The following is a 15,231-nucleotide window of genomic DNA, read 5'->3' on the forward strand; positions in this document are numbered from 1 at the left end:
ACACCTAAATATCAAGCCAATAATTATGACGACTCCCAGGATACAAAGGAGAAACTTCCCTACACTCATAATAACATTTTGAGCCCACTCTCCTAATCCTGAGAACCAATTTCGTGGGTTCAACCATGAGACCCAGCCAGACAGCTCATTACCCACAGCGGTCAGGGTAAGGTTGTGTCTCCTCCGGAACTCCCACTTCAACTGCAATATATCATCCATCTTTTAATCGATAAACTCTGTGGGGTCGTCAGTGCTGTTTGTAATAAACGTACAGCACTTCACACCATACTGAGTTGCCAAAGTGACACAGTACCCACCCGTCACGGCTGTGATATAATTAAGGACCATCCTGTGCTGGATCAGTTCCGTATTGTAAGCTTGTAACTCCCTTCCCGTATACCTGAAGGTGTCGTCATACATCTCAGTGATATTATCTATCAAGTTCGCTAGTGCATGGATATACCTATAATTTATAATTCCTCTGGCACTACGGGTTATGTCTAATACGAGAAGGAATTGAATCCCGGTGGATTCGTGGATCAAATCAGAGGCTACGTGCTCTGTCCTCTCTATGAGGTGTCTCTTGACGATGTGTTCATAGTGAGTATGAGTATAAGGAGCCTGAGCACTGCGGTGAACATCTTTCATCTTATCATGGGTTATGGTCATGACCTCTGGCAACACTCTTCCAACATAACACAATCCCTCTGAGTTCGGGGCAAGCCACTTATACGCCTTCCTCCCACATATGAAATAGGCATCATCGGGGAGAACATAGGGGACAGAATATGACATTACCATATTACAAACTTTCCAAGTGAAAAACCCAATCCCTAGTTCTCCCATCTGCTCAGTACAAGTATCAGGCTGGATGATATGAGCACAGTACCCTGGTGATACTTCTCCAACCCACATGGTCTAGCTTCCTCGAGTATACCTATACCGGAAATACCTTCCACTGTTGGCTATTTGGCGTACAAGTTCAGAGTCTATGGGTATCCTATCAGCTCTGTGCGAAAAGGCCATTGTCTGGTTATTCCACGTCACTTCCCAATTTCCCGGTTTTCGGTAATTGGAAATATTGAAACATAATAAGGATCTATCTACATGATACTGGTGGAGCTTCAAGTTAGGGGGCCTAGAAATATTGAATTTCTTGTCCACCGGTCTCTCACCCCGTAATTCGAGTACCTCATCTATTGCTAAAGGGTACGGTACTAATCCTGACTTGCTCTGACCTTGAGGTACTTGTGAGCACACCCAGCATTCTGTCTGGTTTAAGACCTTACCCACTAGTGAGTGGTAATCACTCAATGGATGACGGTCCATATTGATATTAAGGCTGGACTGACATCTCTGGATGCACCCATCCTCGACTATGTTCTCACAATTCCTACAAATGCAATTTTCCTCAGCCAATAACCCTTCACAGTGCCTCCGAGCTCCCTAACTACCAGATCGCTTTCTGATACTCGCCTTTGCTCGAGTGACGTGTTGCTCTTGAGATTCTACAAATCCATCCTCGCCATCAGAACCCATTCCAGATCCTTTCTCGACCTCTCTGGGACCCTCACCGAAACAGACTGTCCTGGTCAACAACAGGATTAACAGGAAAACCCGGAACGCAGTCTCTTGGGGTAAGTCCATCTTGTTAAGGGAAGAGAAGGGAAACAAGAAGGGGGAGAAAGCGAAGGAGAGAAGGAAGGTAGTGGGGGATGGAGAAAATAAAAAAACTGGTGCGACAACCGCATCTGGTCTTGTTGTTCTCCGCTCAGGTGCCGTCTCAACAGTACTGCCTCTCAACCTTCCCGGAACAGACACTCCAGTGATACGATGTTCTCTACACTCTGCTCTTTGTCATGGGTTCTCTCCGGGTCAGCGACCTTTCTGTAGGGAACATAAATCTTGCATTTCAATGTGTTTAACTGTTGTGTATTATCAGTTGTGTGAAGTAACCCATCTGTGGAAAGTGAAAAGAGAGGGGAAATAATAAAAATAAAATTTGCCAGATTCGCGTTCACCATCAGGCTGTCACACCATCATGTATATCGGTATCTATGCACAGTCTCCCTTCACCAGTATTCCCATTCTCCACCCTTTGTGCATGACCAGGTACACTGATACTGGTGTCCCTATGCTGGTGAGATATACTGGGTTTGGGCAGAACTCTGAAAAGACCGAGTAGGCATGTGACGTTTGAACTGTAATCCTGTCGGTGAACGTAAGAGATGAAGAGGAAACTTTGAAGACAAATCACAGAGTTTAGTAACAGATAAGTTTGTAGAGGCAAAGAAGATTTACAAAGTTTGACATCTGGATTGGGCACTACGGGGAATGATTCCCTAATCGGTCTGTTCCCCTAAAAAAAATATTCTATGTGTGTTATATCTCTACTGGGACTATCCCAGCCATCAATCCAGTGTCTTGTCCATTCTAAGTTCATAGGGAACCCGGTATCTTTGAGATAATTTCCTCTACCTGTGATGGACATGCATCTAGAACAGTGAAATGCAACATTAGTCTTCGTGGGTATCTAACATATTTTGTGCTTCCTGGGTGGAAGCACTCTATATGTATACCATCTCTAACAAAACTCCTGTTAAGTTACTTAGAGGTCACTTCTGCTAGAGAGAGAAGCAGAAGTTTAGAGGCCTCCTCCTAGCCCCAGTAAGTTCTGTCAAAAGGGTAAAGTTGCATTTATTCTGTTCTTCCCATTAACCGAATCTGTTTTTTCTATATGTCTCGTGATTCCTTACTATATGTCCCTTGATCCCGATTATGTGAGTAGTAGTGTGGTTCGTATTCTCTGTCTAGGGTTCTATCTTGGTTATGCGCTCTACCAATCCTACAGTCTTTGGCAAAATGCCCTTCCTTCCTACAAATGTAGCATGTTCTAGGTCTGTCCCAAACAACAGGGATCCGGGTTTTTGGCTGATCGGGTTTTGCCGTAAGGGCCTGTATACTTACCGTCATCAGTTTTTCCCCCTGTGACTCCCTGTGTTTAATGGTGTTCCTATCATGCTCGACAGCGGACTCTCTCAATGCAGCCACTGAGATACCTCTCCAGTTTGGTAGAGAGGTCTGTACCCTTGTTCTGAGTGCCTCCTTCAACCCGTCCATTAATACTGAAACAGTTACCTCCCTATGATGTGCATTGTCTCTAATGTCCTCGATCCCAGTGTATCTAGTCATTTCCTGCAGTGGTCGATGGAAATATTCGGATGCCGTTTCACCTTCCTTTTGTCTTATGGAAAAGATTTTATTCCATTTGACAACAGTAGGGAAATATATTCCTAATTGCAGATTGATTTGTCGTACCTTCTCCTGAGTGTACTCATCAGTGATAGGTACTTCTTCATCTAAATTGCAATCAGTTATGAACTTCCCGGGGTCAATATTGGAGGGTAAACATACCCGTAGCACTGTTCGCCAATCTTTGTTTGTGGTTCGGTGGCGTTACCTAACTCTTTAATGAACCTCTGGCATGCGACTAGATCCTTTCTGGGATCGGGAAATTCTGACATAATTGACCTCAATTCTGTCCGGGACCAGAGACAATGCATGGCAATGTTCCTGATGGGAGTGACTCCCTGAGCGTCAGTCTTTCCATTGAGGACTGCAATCACCCTGACAGGATTTAATTCAATTACATCATTCTGGTTTGATTCTACAATGTGGGGTGCTATGGTTTCTGCATAATGTACGGTACCGTACTTACCTGTGGACACAACCTCACTTATCCCTCCGCTAGGGGGCCTGACTACTGCTCTTGTTGGTTGGGCCGTGCCCACCTGAGTGTCTTGTATGGTGGCTGCTAGAGAGAGTGCCGATATCGTGCTGGGCTCATCTTGTTCGCAATCCTGGGAAAAATTTAAAACAGGGTACAACAGGCAAGGGTTAGGGTTAGTACATTTTGAAATTACACTCTTATTCTGTACCAATGTATCATTGCCTGTAGCCCTTTTCTCCCCAACAATATATAGTGATGGTGCCGTCGCTATTGTTTTCCCGCTAGGTTTGGAACCTGCTGCGCGAGCTAATTCCTTTTGCATATCCTCCTCCTGTTGCCATAAATTTAAACATTCTGTATGTTTAATCCTTTGTTTCTTGGATTTTATCAGACATATCCTTAACCTTAAGTTCTGTAATACCTCTGGTTCAAAGCTGCCCACTCTAGGGAATGGTACCCTATCATTGTTAGTCATACATATCCACTCATTGCATAAACCTTCTGTGTGTGAACCATATTTTTCACACATGATTAACCTTGCTGAGCCTTTTGGCCACAATTCTGCCTGAACCCTGTCTAAACGTCTCTTACTTGAGCAACTGGCTCCCATATTTGTGGGTCTCTTCCAATATCTTAAAAAAATTCCCACAAACACCAAAATACTCAATATAAGTAGACGGTGGAAGTATACCTGAGCACCTTCCACTCGCTTGCGCCCACGCTGGCCAGTACTACCATACACTGTTGATAGCGAAGGCAATGTACCCAACTTAGGGCTCCTATCAGACCTTACAACACCGTAATTTCTTTCAGTGGAAGTTCTGTTTGGAATATTTTCCTGAGAGAGGCAGTGAAAATTTCCTTTTCGGTACTTTCAACTGGAATTGTTTGTAGGGTGAAAAACAGAGAAATTAGATAACTATCCTTCACCCTTTCCAGTGAAGCCCACCAGGGAGATTTCCCGAAGTTATCAAAGAAAAACCCCTTTGTCTATACAATCACGTCTGCGTATGCTCTTCCACAGCAAATGTGACACAATAATATCACGTTGCGCTATGCAGAACAAACGGACATGTGATGCAATAGCACAGCCTATAGATACTAGTTATCTATATGCCCTACGATTGTTGTAGACCACCTAGTAGACCACCTAGTAGACCACCTAGAGTTGTATGGGATACCACTCAGTCCACCAAGACCACCTAGTCCACTTTTTTTTAAATAACGCAGGGTTGCGAACCCTACGCCATTGGGTCTCTACTAACCCAGTGTGTACACCCAGCAGTCCACCTAGTTCTTGGGTTCAGTATCCACTCACTCCTGCACTCGCTCACTCAGATACACTTTATTTTTCTGTACAGAAAATTATCATTCAGACAAGCAGCTTTACTCCCAGAGGCAATACAGTAAATAAGGGTTTTATACTAAACTTTGGAAGCTGGGCAATCTTGTGTTATTGTAGCGTGGCTACTATCCCACCTTTAAACTATACGAACTATCGTGTGGTTTTATTATGCGCACACAACGCTACGCAAGCTTGCGTAATTACGCAACCGTGCATTCCTTAATGCCACGTGTGTGGCCTTGCGCTACGTGCACCTTTTGTGTACGCTGTCCTCACGTTCCATACCACATGTACCAATGTGCGGACGCAATAAAACAACTCATACAATTTCTATAAATGTGAGCAATATTAACTATAATCGCTCACTTAACACGCCACACAGTTTCTTTTCTGTATAAACCTTTATAACTAGGCCAGACTGTGTTTGTGTTTTACACTTACTTCCTTAATATTTATATTATGAATCTAGTAATCTGAGTGTTATGGCAACAATGTGGGAGAGTATGCACAGGGTATGGGTGTACGCTTTTTTTGTGTACGCATTTGGAGCCAAAAATAAATTCACAGATTTTAAATAGCTTTTTTCCTGCTTGCCTTATGAGTTCTTACCAGCTTCCCTACAAACCATACAGAGCAGACACCATCTAATCAGCAATTAAGTAGGGTTTTCAGTGTATCCACTGACCAAGAAAAGGATACGTAGGATCCCTGTCCACCCTTATGCTGATAGATTATGTCTGCTTGTGACCTATTAAGCAGTAAAATGTGGAAAATCGGACGATGCCCCCAATTGATAATGCTGATTATCTTTACAGGAATAAAAGCTATAACTTATACACACTTAGAATACAATGGAAAAAAATGGGAACTACCTCAACCGCGCTCAGCTTACTGAAGTCCACTTGAATGTTCAGGAGTCTGTCAGTTCGAAAAAAAGAGAGGAGGTCGTCTTCCAATCTTTTTTGTATACACCTAGTCCATATGGTGGAGAATTCCTACTAGGTTAGTCCAAAGTCCCTCAAAAAAAAATATAAGAACAATATCGTGTAGTATGTCCTAGATTCGAGGGCGATCAGTGTTTCTAGATTCTGTGATTAGTCACGATGGTTCGTACCGTACTCACGTCTCAAAGGAAGAGTTTCCACTCATAAAGGTTTCTTTATGGGTCCAAACTTCTCCTTGCTGGATGGATTGGTATTCGGTCTCCCTTCAAGTCCTCCCAATGTGATCCCAAAATGTAAAAGACAGGGAGAAGAACGCCCCAATCAATAAAACACAGTGGCTTGGATTTTTTCACCCCACTGCTAGCTGAAAATTAAATCAGCGTACCGTACTCACACTCAGAATATATTCAATAATCACATAAAGGTATCTTTTGACCATGGTTGCAACATTCAGATAAATCAACTTAAATGTCAGAGTATAAATGGGCAAGCGTACCCCACTTACAGCCTTCAGTGGGAATGATAAGCCCGTAGCGGTTTCTTTTTCCACTCCCTCCCCAAGAAGTGGATCTCCAATGTCAGAAACTTCCAATCTCGATGAAATAAAACATGTATCACGAGTGGGAAGCAGTAAAGGAATTTATTTACAAATTGGGCACAATCCTAATGGACGGTCCAGCAGATGTTAACACAGTCTAAAGGATGAGATAGATCCGGATTACCTCACCTCAAAACAGGGTAGTCTGGAAAGTCCTTAGGTGGTATACAGCCCTCACACCAACGCGTTTCGACCAGGAGGTCTTTATCAAGGTGTCGACACCCTGTTTTGAGGTGAGGTAATCCGGATCTATCTCATCCTTTAGACTGTGTTAACATCTGCTGGACCGTCCATTAGGATTGTGCCCAATTTGTAAATAAATTCCTTTACTGCTTCCCACTCGTGATACATGTTTTATTTCATCGAGATTGGAAGTTTCTGACATTGGAGATCCACTTCTTGGGGAGGGAGTGGAAAAAGAAACCGCTACGGGCTTATCATTCCCACTGAAGGCTGTAAGTGGGGTACGCTTGCCCATTTATACTCTGACATTTAAGTTGATTTATCTGAATGTTGCAACCACGGTCAAAAGATACCTTTATGTGATTATTGAATATATTCTGAGTGTGAGTACGGTACGCTGATTTAATTTTCAGCTAGCAGTGGGGTGAAAAAATCCAAGCCACTGTGTTTTATTGATTGGGGCGTTCTTCTCCCTGTCTTTTACATTTTGGGATCACATTGGGAGGACTTGAAGGGAGACCGAATACCAATCCATCCAGCAAGGAGAAGTTTGGACCCATAAAGAAACCTTTATGAGTGGAAACTCTTCCTTTGAGACGTGAGTACGGTACGAACCATCGTGACTAATCACAGAATCTAGAAACACTGATCGCCCTCGAATCTAGGACATACTACACGATATTGTTCTTATATTTTTTTTTGAGGGACTTTGGACTAACCTAGTAGGAATTCTCCACCATATGGACTAGGTGTATACAAAAAAGATTGGAAGACGACCTCCTCTCTTTTTTTCGAACTGACAGACTCCTGAACATTCAAGTGGACTTCAGTAAGCTGAGCGCGGTTGAGGTAGTTCCCATTTTTTTCCATTGTTCATGTTGGTAGGTGTGGGGTGACACCAGGGTTTTACACAACTGCAGCCGCCCAGAGCGCAGTGGTTGACTATTCCTGTATTTTTGTGTATATCTCCTACACTTAGAATACACTTTACCATGGAGCCGCTGCGGCCGCTAAACCTAGTACACACGCTACGTACTTTATACACTGTTTGCGTACGGAGTCCCGTATCACTGTACGGACTTAGCGTACAAACGCCGCGCTGGGGGTACAAAGTACACACAGCGCGCACACACCCAGAGATACACTTTAAACCTTCACAGTAATGCAATACAATGATATTACACTTTAAACCTTATGCAGCAATGCAGTGTGATGCTATTACACTTTAAACCTTATGCAGCAATGCAGTGTGATGCTATTACACTTTAAACCTTAGCAGGGCAATGAGCACATGACACCAATTGTGATTTTACCGCTGGGTTCCGACACCACAGTGGATTATTTCTGAAAGGGGGTTTACAATCCAAATTATACACTACAATACAAGACAATATATAACAGAATAATGGCTACAGGTCAATGTACATACGTGAGTATATTCGCGTGCGCTTCCCGGTCCGGTCCTCCGTCATCAAATAGATAACGTTGTGAGTCTTGTGTCAGGCCGGGCTGCAGCAGGCTTTATTTATACAAGCCTTCCAAAAACAATACAATGGATACTGTAATCCCTTTTGTCCATTGGACACAGGAATGCACTTTTACAGTACAGGAGAGGTCACAGGTTGATTTAAAAAGGTAGGCGATATCTTTCTCAACTGCTCTGGTGGGTGGTCTCCTCTGGATTCCCGCCGCATACCCATACAGGACAGCGGGAGCGACCATACGCAAATTGCGGATATGTGCACGCACAGCCGAACAAGTACACGCGCCGAGGCCATCTGTGTGTTGTTTGTACGTGATGTGTGTACTGCAATATTTTTTGACTTTGACAATGGGTAGGTGGTGATTTATAAGGCTATAAGGATGGATATTTTCTGTGTGGGGTAAGTGAGGCTCTATAGATGTATAATGGCTATGTGGTAAGATATCAGGCTATAAGGCGGTATACTGGCTATATGGGAGTATGTGAGGATAAATAGGCGTATAATGGCTTTGGGCCTAATTCAGCTTGAGTTGCAGTTTTGCGAAAAATTGCAAAACTACAACTTGCTCCTCTAACATGCGGGGGCCACTCAGCAGAGGGCTAGGCTGCCCTGTTAACACGCATGATTAAGGTTGCCCCCTGCCTATACAGCCTAGGAGGCCAACCATCTTTTGGGTTGCAGCAGCTGCGGCCTGTCCCGCAGTGGTCTAGATATGCCCAGAGGAGAATTTTTGTTACCTCTGACATTGCTGCTCTGCTCTTCGTTCCGCCCTGTCGGTTTATGTACGTTACTGCTATCACATTGTCCAACTGAACTTGAATGGCATGATCTTGAAGAAGATGTGATGCCTGTAGAAGGGCGTTGTATATGGCCCTTAGCTCTAGAATGTTGATCGGAAGAATGGTTTCCTGACTTGACCATTTTACTTGGAACTTTTCCCCCTGGGTGACTGCTCCCTAACCTCTGAGGCTTGCGTCTGTGGCTAGCAGAATCTAATTTTGAATCCCGAACCTTCGACCCTCGGTCAGGTGAGAAGTCTGAAGCCACCACAGAAGAGAAATGCTGGCTTTTGGTGACAGACGTATCCTCTGGTGCATGTGAAGATGCGATCCGGACCATTTGTCCAACAGATTCAGCTGGAAGAGCCTTGTATGAAATCTTCCGTACTGCTGAGCCTCGTGAGAGGCGAACATATTCCCCAGAAGGCGAATGCATAGATGCACCGATATCCGGGCTAGTTATAGAACATCCCACACCATTGACTGGATTACCAATGCCTTTTCCAATGGAAGGAATACCTTCTGTTCCTCCGTATCCAGTATCATCTCCAGGAACAGAAGCCTCTGTGTCGGTTCCAGGTGGGATTTTAGTAGGTTCAGAATCCACCAGTGATCCTGAAGTAGTCGGGTTGAGAGGACAATGCTGTCCAACAACACCTCCCTGGATGGTGCTTTTATACGCAGGTCGTCCAGGTACGGTATTATGTTCACTCCTTGCTTGCGGAGGAGAAACATCATATTTGCCATTACCTTGGTGAATACCATCGGTGCCATGGAGAGGTCAAATGGCAGGGCCTGGAACTGGTAGTGGCAGTCCTGTAGTGCAAACCTTAGATAAGCCCGATGAGGTGGCCAAATTGGGATATGAAGGTACGCATCCTTGATGTGACAGAGACACCAGAAATTCCCTACCTCCAAACCTGAGATCACCGCTCTCAGAGACTCCAACTTGAACACCCGCAAGTATGGGTTCAGTCATTTGAGGTTTAAAATGGGCCTTACCGAACCGTCCGGTTTCGGTACCACAAACAGGTTGGAGTAATAACCCCTGTTTTGTACATGAGGTGGAACTGGGACAATGACCTGAGTCTGTACCAGTTTTTGAATGGCTGCCTGTTAAGGACATACTTGCTTCTGGAGAAGCTGGTAAGCCTGATTTGAAGAATCTGTGAGGTGGGAGTTCCTGAAACTCCAGTCTGAATTCCTGGGTGATAAGGTATTTTACCCAGGGATCCTGGCAAGATGTTGCCCAAACGTGACTGAAACAACATAACCGGGCTCCCACCTGCCGGTCTTCCAGGCAGTGTGGTTCACCGTCATGCTGAAGGCTTTGAGGAAGCAGGTCCAGAGGTCTGTTCCTGAGAACCTGCAGCTGCTGGTTTTCTGGGTTTACTTTTATTGCCTTTGAAGGCTGTAGAAGAACCTTTGGGTTTACCCTTAAATTTTGCTGTCCGAAAGGACTGCAGAGTTAGAGCAGAGTAGTTTTTCCTAGCTGGGGGTGCTGCCGAAAGAAGGTATGTAGACTTACCCGCCGTAGCCTTGAATATCCACTTATCCAATTTATCTCCAAAGGGCCTCACCTGTAAATGGTAGGCTTTCCACGCCTTTTCTGGAATCCGCATCTGCAGTCCACTGGTGTAGCCACAAGCCCCTGCGTGCTGACACTGCCATGGCAGTGGTGCGTGCGTTGAGCAAACCAATTTCCTTTATGGCCTCCACCATAAAGTTAGCAGAATCTTGAATATGCTGTAGGAGTAAAATTATCTCCCCCCTGGGTAAGGAATCTAATCCGTCAATTAGGTTACCTGACCAGTAGCAATGGCCTTAGTGATCCAAGCACAAGCAATAGTTGGTCTCTGGGCCACCCCAGCAGCAGTGTATAAAGATTTGAGAGTAGTCTCAATCTTGTGGTCAGCTGTGTCCTTTAAGGAGGCTGCCCCAGGAACAGGTAAGACTATCTTACGTGACAACCTAGACACCGATGCGTCCACAATCAGCGTTTTTTTGCATTTCTTTCTATCTTCCAGAATAAAGGGAAAGGATGTAATTAATCTTTTAGGGATCTGAAACTTTTTGTCAGGATTAGCCCAAGTTTCTTCAAACTGGGCTTTTAATTCCTTTGATGCAGGAAAAGTAGCTGAGGATTTATTTTTTACATTAAAATAAGATTCCTCCTCTACCTCCGCCACCCTGTCAGGAATATGCAGGACATTTCTGATAGCTTGTTTCAGGGCCTGTATTCCCTGTGACAGGACAGCATCCCCACACTCGCATCCACTTCACCCTCCTCTGGGTCTGATGTATCGTGATCAGTATCAGCCTGCATGAGCTGGGCCAGAGTACGCTTTTGTGGGCAAATGGCGGGGTCCTGAGATGCTGGTATGGGAACTGAGGGGGTCATTCCGACCCGATCGCTTGCTGCAGTTTATTGCAGCGCAGTGATCGGGTCGGAACTGCGCATGCGCCAGCGCCACAGTGCACCGGCGCATGCCAGACGACCAAAGGCCGTCATTGCCTAGCGATCGCCTCTGAGACAGAGGCGGTCGCTGGGCGGGAAGGGGCTGGACGACGGCGTTAAGCCGCCGTTTAGGGGGCGCGGTCCGGCCAACGCAGGTGTGGACGGACCATTGCGGGGGCGGTCCGCGGCGGCTGTGTGATGTCACACATAGCCGCTGCGGGTCAGGGAGCGATTAGTAGATCCGGGCCAGCACGCTAAAGCTGCGCTGGTCGGGAGCTACTCTTGAAGTGCAAAGGCATCGCCGCTGTGTGTGTGTTACCTGTGTGTTTACAGATGTAAAAGCAAGTTTTACCGGCCGAGCTAATCAAATAGCCCGACCGCAGCACCTGAATAAACATCGGGGGTTTTTACTCCTGATGTCTATTCGGGGCAAACTGAATATCACCGTTAGCCTGCGATCGCCTGCAATCGCAATTTAAAACCTTGCACAAGCATGCAACGTCGTATGAGCATGCGCAGAAGTGCTGAAATTGGCAAATAGCGATTTCAGCACTGCGTGTTTGATGCTGAATCGGGCCCTATGTGTAGAAGTATGACGCTAAAAAATAAGATTTTAAACCTACCGGTAAATCTTTTTCTCCTAGTCCGTAGAGGATGCTGGGGACTCCGTAAGGACCATGGGGTATAGACGGGCTCCGCAGGAGACATGGGCACTTTAAGACTTTAAATGGGCGTGAACTGGCTCCTCCCTCTATGCCCCTCCTCCAGACTCCAGTTATAGGAACTGTGCCCAGAGGAGACGGACATTACGAGGAAAAGGATTTTGTTAATTAAGGGTGAGACACATACCAGCTCACACCACAAACACACCGTACAACATGGTATTTAAGTAAACCAGTTAACAGTATGAACAACAAAAATCAGCAACAGCCTGATCTCAACTGTAACACAACCCTTGTGTAACCTTATCAATAACTATGTACAATCATTGCAGATTTTAGTCCGCACTGGGACAGGAGCCCAGCATCCTCTACGGACTAGGAGAAAAAGATTTACCGGTAGGTTTAAAATCTTATTTTCTCTTACGTCCTAGAGGATGCTGGGGACTTCGTAAGGACCATGGGGTTTATACCAAAGCTCCAGACCGGGCGGGAGAGTGCGGATGACTCTGCAGCACCGATTGAGCAAACATGAGGTCCTCATCAGCCAGGGTATCAAACTTATCGAATTTTGCAAAAGTGTTTGAACCCGACCAAGTAGCTGCTCGGCAAAGCTGTAACGCCGAGACACCTCGGGCAGCCGCCCAAGAAGAACCCACCTTCCTAGTGGAATGGGCCTTTACCGATTTTGGTAACGGCAATCCAGCCGTAGAATGAGCCTGCTGAATCATGTTACAGTTCCAGCGTGCAATAGTCTGCTTGGAAGCAGGCGCGCCAATCTTGTTGGCCCCATATAGGACAAACAGTGCCTGTGTTTTCCTAATACGAGCCGTTCTGGCTACATAGATTTTTAAAGTCCTGACCACATCAAGGGACTTGGAATCCACCAAGACATCTGTAGCCACAGGCATCACAATAGGTTGGTTCATGTGAAACGACGAAACCACCTTCGGTAGAAATTGAGGACGAGTTCTCAATTCCGCTCTATCTACATGGAAAATCAGATAGGGGCTCTTGTGAGACAAGGCCGCCAATTCGGACACCCGCCTTGCAGATGCCAAGGCCAACAACATGACCACTTTCCAAGTGAGAAATTTCAAGTCAACAGTTTGAAGAGGTTCAAACCAATGTGATTTAAGGAACTGTAACACCACGTTAAGGTTCCACGGTGCCACTGGGGGCACAAAAGGAGGTCGGATGTGCAGTACTCCCTTCACAAAAGTCTGCACTTCTGGAAGAGAGGCCAATTCCTTCTGAAAGAATATTGATAAGGCCGAAATCTGCACCTTAATGGAGCCTAACTTTAGGCCCATATCCACTCCTGTCTGTAGAAAATGGAGAAAACGACCCAGCTGGAAATCCTCCGTAGGAGCATTCTTGGATTCACACCAAGACACATACTTCCTCCAGATACGGTGATAGTGCTTCGCCGTTACCTCCTTCCTAGCTTTAAGTAGAGTAGGGATGACTTCCCCTGGAATACCTTTCCTAGCTAGGATCTGGTGTTCAACCGCCATGCCGTCAAACGTAATCGCGGTAAGTCCTGGAACACACACGGCCCCTGTTGTAACAGGTCCTCTCTGAGAGGAAGAGGCCAAGGATCTTCTGTGAGCATTTCCTGAAGATCTGGATACCAGGCCCTTCGAGGCCAATCTGGAACAATGAGTATCGTCTGAACCTTTGTTCTTCTTATGATTCTCAATATTTTTGAGATGAGTGGAAGTGGAGGGAACACATAGACCGCCTGATACACCCATGGTGTTACTAGCGCGTCCACTGCTATCGCCTGAGGGTCAGTCGACCTGGAACAATATGTCCAAAGCTTCTTGTTGAGGCGTGACGCCATCATGTCTATTTGAGGGAGTCCCCAGCAACTTGTCACTTCTGCAAAGACCTCTTGATGAAGCCCCCACTCTCCTGGATGGAAATCGTGCCTGCTGAGGAAGTCTGCTTCCCAGTTGTCCACTCCTGGAATGAATACTGCTGACAGAGCGCTCACATGATTTTCTGCCCAGCGAAGAATCCTGGTGGCTTCCGCCATTGCTGCTCTGCTCCTTGTTCCGCCCTGTCGGTTTACATGCGCCACGGCTGTGATGTTGTCTGACTGGATCAGAACGGGTAGGTTGCGAAGAAGATGCTCCGCCTGTCTCAGGCCGTTGTTTATGGCCCTTAATTCCAGCACATTTATGTGCAGACAAGCCTCCTGGCTTGACCATATTCCCTGAAAGTTTTTTACCTGTGTGACCGCTCCCCATCCTCGGAGGCTCGCGTCCGTGGTCACGAGAACCCAATCCTGAATTCCGAACCTGCGACCCTCTAGAAGGTGAGCACTCTGGAGCCACCACAGGAGAGAGATCCTGGCCCTGGGGGACAGGCTTATCATCCGATGCATTTGGAGATGGGACCCTGAGCACTTGTTCAGTAGGTCCCACTGAAAAGTTCTTGCATGGAACCTGCCAAATGGAATGGCCTCGTAGGCCGCCACCATCTTTCCCAACACTCGAGTACATTGATGAATCGACACTCGTTTTGGTTTCAGCAGATCCTTGACCATGTTCTGGATTTCCTGAGCTTTTTCCACTGGAATAAAAACCCTCTGTCTTTCCGTATCCAGAATCATGCCCAAAAACGACAGCCGAGTTGTCGGAACCAACTGCGACTTTGGCAAATTTAGAAGCCAGCCGTGTTGTTGTAGCACCCTCAGAGAGAGATCCACGCTTTTCAGTAATTGCTCTCTTGATCTCGCTTTTACCAGGAGCTCGTCCAAGTACGGGATAATTGTGACACCATGCTTGCGCAGGAGCACCATCATTTCTGCCATTACCTTGGTGAAAATCCTCGGGGCCGTGGAAAGACCAAACGGCAACGTCTGAAATTGGTAATGACAATCCTGCACAGCGAATCTCAGGAACGCCTGATGAGGTGGGTATATGGGGACATGAAGGTATGCATCCTTTATGTCTAGTGACACCATAAAATCCCCCCCCGTCCAGACTGGAGATCACTGCTCGGAGAGATTCCATCTTGAATTTGAATCTCTTCAAATACAGC

This window comes from Pseudophryne corroboree, chromosome 1 (assembly GCF_028390025.1).
Source record: "Pseudophryne corroboree isolate aPseCor3 chromosome 1, aPseCor3.hap2, whole genome shotgun sequence".
Lineage (NCBI taxonomy): Eukaryota > Metazoa > Chordata > Amphibia > Anura > Myobatrachidae > Pseudophryne > Pseudophryne corroboree.